At 47.7% G+C, this 12371-nt stretch overlaps 1 protein-coding gene across 5 annotated transcripts in view; it reads left to right on the plus strand.

Moving 5' to 3' along the window:
* Window positions 1–5191: 5191 nt before the first annotated feature.
* The window catches only part of LOC122414553 (Down syndrome cell adhesion molecule-like protein Dscam2), a 115027-nt gene continuing 107847 nt past the window's right edge, over window positions 5192–12371 (plus strand). For 4 of the 5 annotated variants that reach the window (XM_043425930.1, XM_043425931.1, XM_043425927.1 and 1 more), the window contains exon 1: window positions 5193–5788. The gene's annotated coding sequence lies outside the window, so the exon portion shown is untranslated. Of the gene's footprint in view, window positions 5789–12371 lie in introns of all 5 variants that reach the window. The other variant, XM_043425932.1, reaches the window with a different exon arrangement.

Raw genomic sequence — 12371 nt, forward strand, 5'->3', positions numbered from 1 at the left:
GACCTTTCAATTTGCCCTGATCGCGTGATCGAGCCACATTTTCAAAAACTGATAAACCCTTTTCGCAACTTTTACTTACAGACCATCCTGCGACACCAGTTTCTTTAGTTTTCAACCTCCGGATATCGCCGAGTCATTGAGTCCGAAGGAAAGTGGATCCGGAGCAAGTTTTTCTCACTGGCTTTTGAAAAAGGATTAAATTAACCGGAACCACGGTAAAAGTCGGTTTCCGCGGGACGACAAAGAAGGAACCTCCCTTCCCGGTCTCCCTCATACGAGAGCCACCATTACTGGTTACCTCCAGCATCAAGTCGAGGTCAATCCAATTAACCTCGGCTGACTCGGCTCGAAACGTCTATTAGTACGCGTGATATGTAATTATCATAGAGCAAAGAGCACCTCTGCGCTCTTCCAAGAACCCTTTCCGACCGTGATCCACTAGTTTTTCTTATTTTTCTCGGCCTTGACACACATAAATGTACATAATCTTGTTTATCTTATTTCCAGATCAATTTGCCGGTTCATCAAGTCTTCGTCAGGGACGGAGATTGCCTGGGAAGAAGAGCTCTCAAGAATCACCGCCATCCATCGTGTAACATCGAGACAAAAGTCCTTTTCTTTCGAATGCATGAGAGTGGATGCTGCACGTACGAAGATGACGACCGAAGTACTCGAGGCCTTAAATCTCGGGACTAGGCTATGGAAGAACGGTTGAACGAGGACTCGACTGTCGCGACGGCTCAAGCTGCACGGCGACTGTAAAGTAGTAAAATGAAGATGAATGAAGAAATGAGAATATGGATGGAGGAAAAAAACAGATGTAACGCATTGTGCACGAGACACGGTACGTTGAACAATTTGTTGCCTCCAAGTTTTATTTCCATCGAAATGAATTAATTCTCCTTGTTGCTCTTTACGACCCTTGCTTTTCTCAGAAACCAATCAATCTACGTAGTACTGAAAATCGTAATTCAACGTTCATGGGTTTTCGGTTGAGCTGAACTGATTTGAAAGTGACTCTCAAAGCCCCATTTTCGGAAATTGTTCACGACGATTTTTCGTCGTGTAGCACGTTGTACTTTCCGGTAGCTCATTATTGACTGGTAAAGCATTTAACAAGTATGCGATATTTCAGTTCTTCTGTAAGGAATTTTTGTGGTATGGCAATTTCTGACTCGAACAATCGACGCGAATGGAATGTCGAACGAGAGGAGCCTTCGCTCTCCGTGCAGCTCTCTCGTCCTCCCTTTCTCTCTTAGTTTCTATCGCATTGGGAGAACATCCCTGGAACTTTCTATTGAGAGATATGCTCGCTGGCGAATAATTCCCAAGCGCATCGCTCATGCACCAATTATAATTAATTGCATCTTGCTCCCACTACGTGTAGTCTCTCCGAAAATGTCTGTACGACGAAATCCGTTGATTCCAGTTGCAAAATACGAGCTTGAAAATCGAGCCTCAATTAATGATAAAAAACGCTTTGCGCACTAAGTTTTAAGGCGAATAGACCATTATTTCGTTATTCTGGATAAATGCCATTGAAATTCCGTTTATTAAACTATATATTCACTCCATTTATTTACACTCGTTAACGCACTCGCACCCCGGTTATACGTATTAATACGTTGTAGCGCAGAGGGTCGCTTTTGTGAATGCCGTAGCTTACGTACTCGACGAGAATATAACCAGAAGGTTTTCCCTCGCCGAAGTTCAGCCTTCCGCAAACTTTCGTGTTAAACGAATGGCGCAGACCCGCTGCTTCCAGTTCGACCCAGCTTTAAGCTCTGCCCAGCTTTTCGACTAGCCTGCTCTCTCTCCCGCGTTTTCTCTCTTACTCTCTCCTTCCACCACCTTTCCCTTCTTAATGTGCTTTTCTCGCTTTTGCCCTATGCGTCCACAGTCCCTTATATATACAGACCTAATACAGACTGTTAATAACAATTAAACCACGTTGCGCACTTTGCCTCTCTATTTTCAGCATCTCTTCCATTTACTTTCATTTTCTCACCTCTGTCACCTTGGCAACTCTTGGCGAGCTTAATAACTCTGTTAATTATGAATTTACTTAGGTCTCCCTCCCCCTTCCTTCTTCTCTAGTCTCGTGTCTAAATTTACATATTGTACATAAGCACGTCGCCGAAAATGCGTTTACACACATCCAACACATATTTGATGTTTATAATTCATTTAATAAAGCCTCGTTAACGTCGATTCGACCTGAATTTCAACGAGATTTATCCGGTTATCCGCACGCTCCATTTGAATTTCGACGTTTCAACGTTCTTCGGTTATTTTTTTCTTCTTCCATTTGACCAGTTCGAACGTTTTTTGTTTCAGTCCGAGGCACAACAGTAGTTTTTCTTCATTCACGATTATTCTCAGCTCTCGTTTCAACCTCCTTTTGGAACCTGATAACGTTGAGGTGCCTCGAAAAAAAGAAACAGTAATTGAGGACTCTACAATGTCGCGAAGCAGTTTGAAAGATTTATCGCGATTAATGCCGACCGAAGCAGCGTCGTACAGGTATACTGTTATGAATATTATCACAGAATGGGCTCTAAATAGCTGCGGGTTCGTTAAGCCACTCCCGGTTTAATCTCCGGCCTTACGAGCCCACTTGGAAACTTCATTCTCGCTTTCTGAGAGCGCCAAGTCGTCAAAGAGTCGAGTTTCTCAGAGGCTGCTCAGCGAAGTCGGGGCCGAAAATTCCTCGACTTGTGTACGCGGGGAAACGTGGACACGATCGTCAAAACTCCATTGCTTCCGCGTAGCTCGTATCGTTGGAGCGGAATAAAATAGAAAAAGCTTCGGATTATCCAGCCAAAAGTACGTCGGGGAGCGGGGAAACGTCGAAAATAACGTTTCAACCGGGCGCTCTTGTTGTCGATGCAATTCGCTTTAGTGCTGCGTTATACGCGATTCACAGACACCGAGAACCGCATATTTTAACATGAAAAATATTTGTACGGAGCTCATTTTTATTTTCGCATTCCGTTTCTTCCGAGCCTCCGCAAAAAACTCGTCCCCGAGCGAGATTTTATTCGCGGAGACTCACTTGTGGCGCCACTCCCACAACCAAGGAATAGCTCGAGATAGAAAGCACCGAAAGGTCTCGCGGAGGAAACTCTTCCTCGAGTCGATTATCCCCTCTCGCATCCTCTCTTTTCTCGTACTCGGTCCTCTCTTTCTTATACCCTCTTTCGCAAAGACCCGCGTGGATTCTAGTCTCCTCAGGGAGTCAACAGGTCCGTGCAGTCACTCACAGGATCGAAGTCGAAAAAGTTGAAATTTCGAGACGACGTAGTCGAAGGCGTTGGTCGCCCTGCGGCTCTCGATGCGCTGAGAATTTATGAAATTTCATAACTTTTTAAATATTTTTATTCTTCGCCAAAAGCGAATGAAAATTTTGGAATTTTTCAATTTCTGGAATCTTCAAAATATTTTCCTTCACATTTGTTCTCTATTTGAAAAGTCGTTGCATTCGTTCTCGTTTAAAATCTTCGATCATTCACCCGCCCCTCCGAAGTATGCAACCGTTGATTCTACTTTTTTCCATATTCTGTCTCTCAACAGATTCGCATCGGTATTGTGATCCGTGGCTTACTCGTCTCTCTCCCTTTCTGTCCTCTTTATTCTCCCTCGTCGTTCGCCCGTTGGCTCTGGGGATTTTACTCATTTTTTTCATCTTCATTCGTTTTTCTTCCTTTCCAGACAATCGGTACGGCGTTTTCTCTGATCTCGGGCCCCCTCCTCCGCAATCTGGTCTCTTTCTTCGGCACCGGAGCTTCTTTTTCCTCGCGGAGAAGCCATGCAGACCCGCGGTAATTGTACAGTCGTTATACTCGCCGCGACGAGACGATCTTTTATCGTTTTTTCTCTTCTGTGCTCCGCTCTGCTCCAGTGCAGCCTCGACTTTGTGGGCGAATGCCAATGGAAAAGATGGGCGCGCATCTCTTGTGAATTTTTATGCAAAAATCGATAATCGAGAATGCAGCGGATAAAGAGAGTCGGGGAGGAGGGGGTATGAGCGGAGAAACATCGAGACAAAACTTCGTCTCGACGTCGAACCCTTCGGCTGCCTCATTCCACCGTCCTTTTACCGAGGTGAAATTAATTTGCATCCACTTTACGAGGACTGCGAGAGTATCGAGCCTCGCTGTTCGACTACATCTCCGTAGCTCTAGATTTTGTTTGTGTTTTGTTTGACTTATACCTGCTCGGAGGGTGCCAAAGTAAAAGACTTTTTATTCTCTCAAATACGTCCCCCGATGCCGGGGGTTCAGTAAGTTAATCAAATGTTTGCAATCGTTTCCAGCGATCGAGTAATTTCACAGGTAGCAGCTTCCGCGAGTCAATTGATCTCGGGATTTATCAGCGCTCTCGAGTACGAAGGGAAAAATCGTTTCGGGGCGTGCAGCTCGTCGAACGAAAGCCCCGATTCTCTCGGTGCGAGAACGGACTCCGAAAATTGAGGAATTTGGAACAGAGTCCAGGCGGAGAAGGAGGGAGGGAGGGAGGGAGAGAAAACGCTAAAAAAAGGAGAAAGATTCAAAGTTTCGTCGCGGTGGCTGTGACGCCCGAGCGCTTCACCCCTTGACACCCTTTTTTGCTCCTCTCGCGAGCCAGAGAGCGAGAGAGAGAGGGAGAGCGATTCCTGATAGGAAAACAAGGAGAGAATGGGAGAGGAAAAAAATGAGAGCCGCGAAGCTGCGTTGGTGGCGTGTACGCGGAGGGATCACGAGGAATACGATGGGGATGGCGGGGGATGAAAAGCGAACTCGAAAGGGTAGAAACGGGGGCGGCGGGGAGGGGGAGGGAGGGTGAAAAGGGCCGCTGTACGCGCTTCGGCAATGCTACGTGACGTGCGTCAGCCACCGCGCGCGGGGTGATTTTCGGGGGCAGGGGAAAGGGGGAGGAGGCAACGAGGGGGATGAAGAGCGAGAGGAACGGAGCCTGAATGGCTGAGAGCGAGGGAGAAAACATCAGCGGAAATGGGGACCTCGCAAGGACGAGGAGAGCGAGAGAGAGAGAGAGAGAGAGATTGTCAAATGGATGGAGGAGAAAATCCACCCCCGCCCGGAGTTCGGCTTCTCGCAACCGGGTGGAGAGGGAATTTCGCGCGTGCTCGGCTCCACTCTGTGCGAGCAACGGATGCTGAGGGATGCTGCTGTGGACCGCGTCCTCTCTTAGGTGCTAGTTCTCCGCGCGATTTCCACGGAGCAGGTGTCACACGAGACCAACACCCGGAGAAAGGGTGCAAAGGGAAATTGAGAACCGGGAGCGCGAGCGAGGAAGAGAGAGAGAGAGAGAGAGAGAGAGCGGAAGAAAGAGGGCGCGAATGAGCGTGAGAACGGAATAGAGGCAAAGATAGAAAGATAAAAGTTTACAGACACTTTGAGTTTCGTGGTAAACGTCGCTCGCCGAATTTAAAAAGGACCGAAATGCTTTTACAAGTGCCACGTTATCGCACCTCCGAGTTCTCGCAGCCCGCATCAACGAGTGTCTAAATTTATTCTCTCATCGCTTAAATATAATCGAAAAAATGATCCATTCATTTAGCACGTTTCGTTCGCTCTGATTGCTCTCGTTACGACGGCCTGTGAATTATTATTGTTTTCATTTTATTTTTTTATTCAGCGCCCCGATAAGTTCGACGTTACGGGTATTCGTTGTTTGTTCGCCAACTAAGTTTGAGCGCCTTCCGGAGACGGTTGCTGGCTGCACGTGACGAAGATATCTCCGATCGACCGCGAACATGCGATTCGGAATAATCAGGCTGCACAATCATGTACGTAAAGTTTATCATTCTTTATCCTTCCATTCGATCTCTCTTTTCTCATCGATCGATTTTCAATGCCTTCATTTTCACTGTTTTCCCAGTTAGTTTGAAAATATTTCGATTTCAATTTTTTACCTTTCTTCCTCAATCGAACGAATTCATATTAATTCTCGCAAACAACGCTGAAGAATGATAATTAAAAGGAACGCTTGAACTCTTCATTCGTAGTCGATAAAAATACGGCCCCGAGAGGGAAAGAGAATTCAAGGTGTTTTTATTGCAAAGCTTTGGCGCGCGCATGTACATGAAAGAACGAGCCAACTGGTTGGGAAAAAAGCGTGATATCTCAGCTCTTTTTGCCGGTCTGTTCCGCTGTACGAGCCTCGAATATTGCATTATTCAAGATTTTTAATATCTTCCGTTTCAACGGCACGGTTCAACGTTTTTTTTTCTCTCCTCCTCTTCCGGCCCCTGGCCACGCGCCTTTCTTTATTTCCCAATAGCAATTTCGCGCTTTTCGATTTTATATCGATTAATCTGGCCGGAGTGAATGTAGTTTTTCATTAAAATTTATCTCGAGCGTGCGGCATATAGAAATGGAAAGAGAGAAATCAGCAAGTCGGCCTGCTACTCATTCGCTCCTTCGTCAAGTTTCTTGACGTCACGATTTTTCTTCGCTGTCACTTTATTTTAGTATTCCTTCAGCCCTTTCCCCAGGGTTTTAACACATTTCACCGGTTTTTCGCTGATTTATTGCTGCGAAGGCTCTCGATTGAAACTCTCCCCACGCTCGGCTCGGGTCGCTGCGCCTATTTTCTGCCTTTTCTTTACAAAAACAGCCTCACACGTTTCTACCGATTGTCATTTTTTAGATTTTTTCCCTTTATTCTTGTCTCGCGTTCTAAATTTTTCTCTCCTTCCTCTGTTTTGATCTTTTTCATCTCAGTTCCTCTCTCTCTCTCTCTCTCGCTCATTTCCCTCTTTATTTGTGTGTTTTTTCTCTTTTCTCCTTTTATATTCGATGCCCCGTCGGGCCTGAGGCGAACGCGGGCGAGATATCTTTTTCCTTTCTGGATTTTAATCGCGCTACACCACCGAATGACGAGAAAAAGCGAGAGGGAAAACACAGGCGAAAAGGTGCACCGCAATAATTCCGGCGTCCGCTTCGCTCGCCCCCCGCGTCCGGAATTTCGACGCTTCTCCGCACTTTTTTCTCGCGTGCACATTTTCGTCAAAGATTGATACGCGCGATGAGCGAGCCGCATCGGAAAACAGAAAAAGCGAATCTTTTCGAGCCGGGAAAACGAATTCGTATCCCTCGATCTCGTTGGCTGCGAAAAAAGGCAGCTTTTTTCCGTAATCCCCGGCTCTGCGGTCCACCGAGTCTCTCCCATCGGCTTAATGACCCTTCGCGATTACGCAACGCGCCTGCCTGATTATCGATGCGGCGGCTACGCCTCGCATCGAGATTGCTCGTCCCACGAAACACCCCCCTCGTTTCCTCTTACGAAACTCGCTAATGATCGCTTTTTATTTTTCCTCCTAGTTGTCACGACGCGCACCGACCGGCGCGCTCATCAGCTGAAAATTTCATTTCGTCACGCGTCCGTGTTTTTTCAATTATCGCTCCCGACGATCCGCCGTGGAAGAGCGATGACGAAGGAATGACAAAAACGGACGAAGAGCGGAGAGACTCCTGTCAAAAATCCCGGCGCTGCAAGCCGATTTTCGTTTTATTCGGCTCACTGGCCCGCTCCAATATTTGCAAGCACTTCACGTCCATGTATAAATATATACACGTGCGAGCTGCATATAAGAGTATGCAGATGAGAGAACGGGAACAATCCTGGTACGTGACGCGACCAACCACCGTCAGTGGCACCGGCCGACACACGCGTCACACTCGCGGTCGCCAAACCAGCCGCACACCGTGTCCCTCCGCTCCCACCAAGCCGCCCCTTTCTCCGCTTCCCCTTTCCAATTCTCTGCCCTGCTCCCGAGGCCTCGACGTTTCACGCCCGAGATCTCACCGTCGCCCTTTATCCGTGAAAATTATGTCAATACGTCGTTATCGCGAGCTTTCGCAACTCCGAAATCTACAAACGTCACTGCGGGTCCGCGTGCGTCTCGGAAATTTCGGTGGCAACGACCAGCGTCTTTGTGCCTCTGGCAAATCGATCGATCGATCGATCGAGCGGCGAATTATTCAATTTTCCTCACAATTTTTCATTTCATGTGAAATTTGTCAATCTGGCTCTCTGTTCGGCTCGAATTTCGATCGAATCCCACTTTTCATCGAGCCCTTGGAGAGTGCGGATGAAATTTTTGACCGATTCGAACGTCGATTTTGCTTTTTATTCGATGCAACAGATCGGGAACGACTCTTGTTGAAAAGCCTTGGAAAATGGTTCCCGGGAGCGCCGGTGGTGGAGGAAAATCGGAAGGAAGCGCGCGCGTGCTCTCCAAGAATTTGTATTTCGATTCGAAACATGCAGCTATAGAATGCGACGAATAAGAAAGGTGAAAAGGGGCAGGGGGGAAGAAAAAGGGCTTTGAGGTGCTTCGAGGCGACGCGGTGGCGGCGGGTTTAGTTGGGTATAATATGAATTTTGAACACTGGATTGCGCGCGAGTGAGTTCGGTGTGTGAAAATTTTCGTGTCGAAGCGACGGGAGCTAGCGAGAGAGAGAGAGAGAGAGAGAGAGAGAGAGGAAAAGGAGAATCTTGAGATGGGAAATCGTCGAGAGGCGATAGAGCAGTCGGTGACCCGTGAAAAGGGAGTTTTGTCCCTTTGAGCTTTTCCCGTTGAAAAACGGACCGTGAACACAGCTTCTGACTCGAGCTGTTGATTTTAACCCCCGGCCGCGCTCGCTCTTTTTCTCTCCTCGATCTCCCTCACTCGTCGCGCCTTTTCTTCTCGCTTGCTTCGCTTTCTTGGGCGCGAGCTCGTACACACGGAAAAAGACGTTTCCCGCGCGAGGACGTTCCGCGATTTCGGAATTCACCGGGAGACACGCACACGCTCGGTTATTGACTCGAGACAAGCAAAAGTGCACACGTTTTTTCAGAGACAAACTCGCAGAAAAGGTGTCGCGTATGCATTTCTCTCCCAAGTCTCTTTTCACTTCTTTCAACCTTTCTCCACCGCCGCTCCCAGCACCCTTCGTCGCCCTCCCCCCGAGCATCGCCCCGAACAAACAGACGTGAGTGAATGAAATAAGAACTAGTTTGCCGGCTGCTCGGTCCAGACGCATTCAAATTCAATTTTAAATTGGCAGCTCTCTCGGTGGCTCAGAAAAACGAACAATTTTCCTCCCTGTAACAACGATCATTCGATTCTCTGCTGGCAAGAAAAAAAAAACACTTTCCCCGGCATTATCCATTCGCGGAAATTCTCTTTGTGCCTACGTCGAAACGCGATCGCGCTTCGCCCGCTATTTTTTTTATCGACGTCGAGGACGAAGGGAAACGATTCTTTTCCGGTGTTGTGCAGCAACTCTTTCTCGTCCTCTTTCGTTCGTCATTTCCGTCAAACGTTTTAATATTATTTATAGCAAGGAGAAGAGAATTGTTGATGTGCTTTTTATTTGATGCGCGTCCGACAATGCAATTCCGCGATTAAATCACGCGAAACTGATTAGCCTCCGTGGCTCCTCCCTCGTCCGCGCTCCTCGGACTCGACGTTTTTCGAATCTTCTTTTACTCCCTTTTTTCTCTTTCCCTCTCGGCTGAGAAGAGAGAAAAGAGGCGCACCGCAGGAACACTTATAAAACTTTTCCACCCCCTGCGACCGAGTGAACAATCCCGTCCGAGTCCTTCGCCCCTTTTCTTCCTCCCTCCGGCCGGAGCTTGACTCGAGGCTGGAGGCAAAGACAGAAAAAATTAGGAGGAGGAGGAAAGAAAAGCTGCGCTGGCAAGAAGCAGAGCCGCGACTTTGCTGAGCGGCTTATTCTGATTTCACGTTATTCAGCTGCTCGAGCATGTTTCCCTCCCTCCCAGCGCATTATTATTATTTTTTATTTCCCTTTTCCCACCCCCTCGCTCCCAGCTCTCTTCGAGTCTCTTTATCAGCTCGTTGCTCCGATCGAGTGGATTCAGAAGAGCCGCTCGTTCGCGAGCGGTTCTGGCTCTGGTCAGAAAACGTCGCGAGCCTCGAGGATCGAAGCCTCGAAAGTTTAGTCGTTAAGAAAATTCACGGAGGCTGCTCCGATCGTTTTACTTCGTCTTTCCGACACGCTCTCCCAAGAAAAAGCTACGCAAGCTCCCCCACGTTGTTGTCCCTTTTTATTTAGAGGCGTGAAAGTTTTAATGAACATTGGCCGCGGCAATTAACGAGGAGGTTGAATGAGAGAAGACTCCAATGAATTTTCCAGTAGGAAAAGCTCTTAGACGCGCGAGCAAACTCCTCCAAGCTGAGATGGGATTCTGCGAAAATCTTCTCGCTCCTCTCGATCGCACTGCTTCGTTCCGTGCCTTATCCGGCGCACGAGCGAGAGAGAGAGAGAGAAATTGAGAAATTCAGAGACAGAGACAGCCGGGCCGCGGAGCCAGAGGGACGAAACGGTTACGTAGAATCTTCTCGGAAGTCAGTGAAATTTCTGAAGGTCCAACCTCTCGCGGTGTCGCCTGTAAAGCTTTCTTATAACGTCTATATATATTTATATATGAGAAAGGCTGAGAGAGAGGATGAAGATGGAGGTGACTGTGAAACTCGAGAGAGGAGATTCTCGTAGCGGTGGCACAGCAGCAGGTTATGCTGAACCTCGGGCCAACCCTTAGTCGAGCTTCGGTCTAGCTGGAGGTTTCTCGTCGTCGGAACAAGAGACGTCGAGCCACCGGGAGGGTCGGGGGTGCGATATTGACTAAATAATGCAAGGGGACCGTTATACGTGCGCCACTGAAACGGAGGACCGAGAAAGGGGAAGATATACGAGCGTGTGGTTACTGGGACGCTCAGCACGGAACGGAGAAACTAAAAGCGAGAATAATACACACGAGTATAGCTATGTACAGACACCTCGTATGTACAGAGACAGCTGAAAAACAGATGAAATTAAAGCAGTTCGCTCCGCGCGAATCTCTCCGCATTTCAAGTTTCATCTTCACACTTTTTCCATGTCGCCAGCCCCTTTTAAACTTGTCAACGTAATTGAGCAAGTTTCCAGCTCAATTATCCCTCTTCTCAGATTTTAACGGCTATTTCGAGCCTCCGAATATCCAATTGAGTGCCTTCTTTTATCGCGATTCCCCGATCGATTCTCCCCACTTATTTGCACCGGAAATATTCGACCCCGAGCCGATCGGCGTTCGATAAATGCGATGATGGAACCTGGTCCAAACGGATGGCTAACTTTTTCAAATTTCTCGTTACAGATCGAGAATATTTTTTCCTGAATTTCGAAGCCGAAGCAGCCGGCGGATTTGGCACGTTCCTGAATCGATTAAAGTAACGCCGCACACGTTTTCTAGCTCGAGCTCCCTCGACTCGCGAAGACTCCGAAAGCAACGACGAAGCGAGCCGCTTTTTTTTTTCTGATACTCTGAAATTTTGTTCTCCATTTCCTCACGCTGTCTCGTTCTCCGGCCACTCAGACCCCCGGCTGTCATCAACGCCCAATAAGCACGATCGAACATCGAGTGAAATCGAGTTTACGTCGGCCATCGAACATTATTTCTCCGTCTTTTGTACTCTGCGCCGGATCCTCGGTGCTAAGGCATGTGCGCGAGCGTGGAAACGACGAGCAATCAAACACGGTATTATTCCACGTCTAATGACACGATAGAAGTGAGCACAATGCTTCGTGCGGTTCCCGCATCGTTGTGCGGAGACTCGCGTCAATTATTGGCGAGTGCTCGAGCGAAGAGATTCAATTTTCGACAAAAAATGCGATTATTATTAAAATCAATGAAAATTTGGACCTTTTGGAGAATCGAATTTCGAGAAAAGGGTTCAAAGTTTCGAAACGTGGTCCCGCACGAGGCCGGGATGACCCCAAATTTTCAACGAGCAGTATATTTTGAGAGAATTAAAAAAACCGAGCTTTCGAAAGCTCTGCAGTGATTTCAGCTCTCAAATTGCAGACGGAATTGCAAATGGAGAGTCGCACGGCGGCTCGGCGTCGAATATCGAAATGTTTTCGTGTGAAAAACCGGTTTCCTGATCCTCATTGAGAACTCGCTCGCATTGATCAGTGCTCCAGAAGCGTTCGGGGCCGTTAAAAATGAGAATTTCTTGATAAGAATATTCAGCATCGATATTGCGAGCTGGAACGTCCGAGGTTAAGATCGATGATCGTTCATTAACGAATTCCGGAGCTTTTGTTTCCCCGTATAACTTTGAGCGAGGAATCTCACGTGGATGAGAATGGAGCGATAAAAATATGGTGACGTTTTGAAAAGGGGGCGAGAGCGAGGAGAAGAATGGGACTCGAAACATGGGAATAAGGTGGAGAGGAGGCTGAGAGGGAGAGAGAATGTGAAACGAGTGCATAACCGAGGCGGTCGAGTGCTCGGCGTAAATTACGCACGACGAGCTCGAGGAAGAGAGAAAGAGAGAAAGAAAGAAAGAAAGAAAGAAAAAGGCTCGTGCATGA

The sequence above is a fragment of the Venturia canescens genome, chromosome 8, assembly GCF_019457755.1.
Source record: "Venturia canescens isolate UGA chromosome 8, ASM1945775v1, whole genome shotgun sequence".
In the NCBI taxonomy this organism is placed as follows: Eukaryota; Metazoa; Arthropoda; class Insecta; order Hymenoptera; family Ichneumonidae; genus Venturia; species Venturia canescens.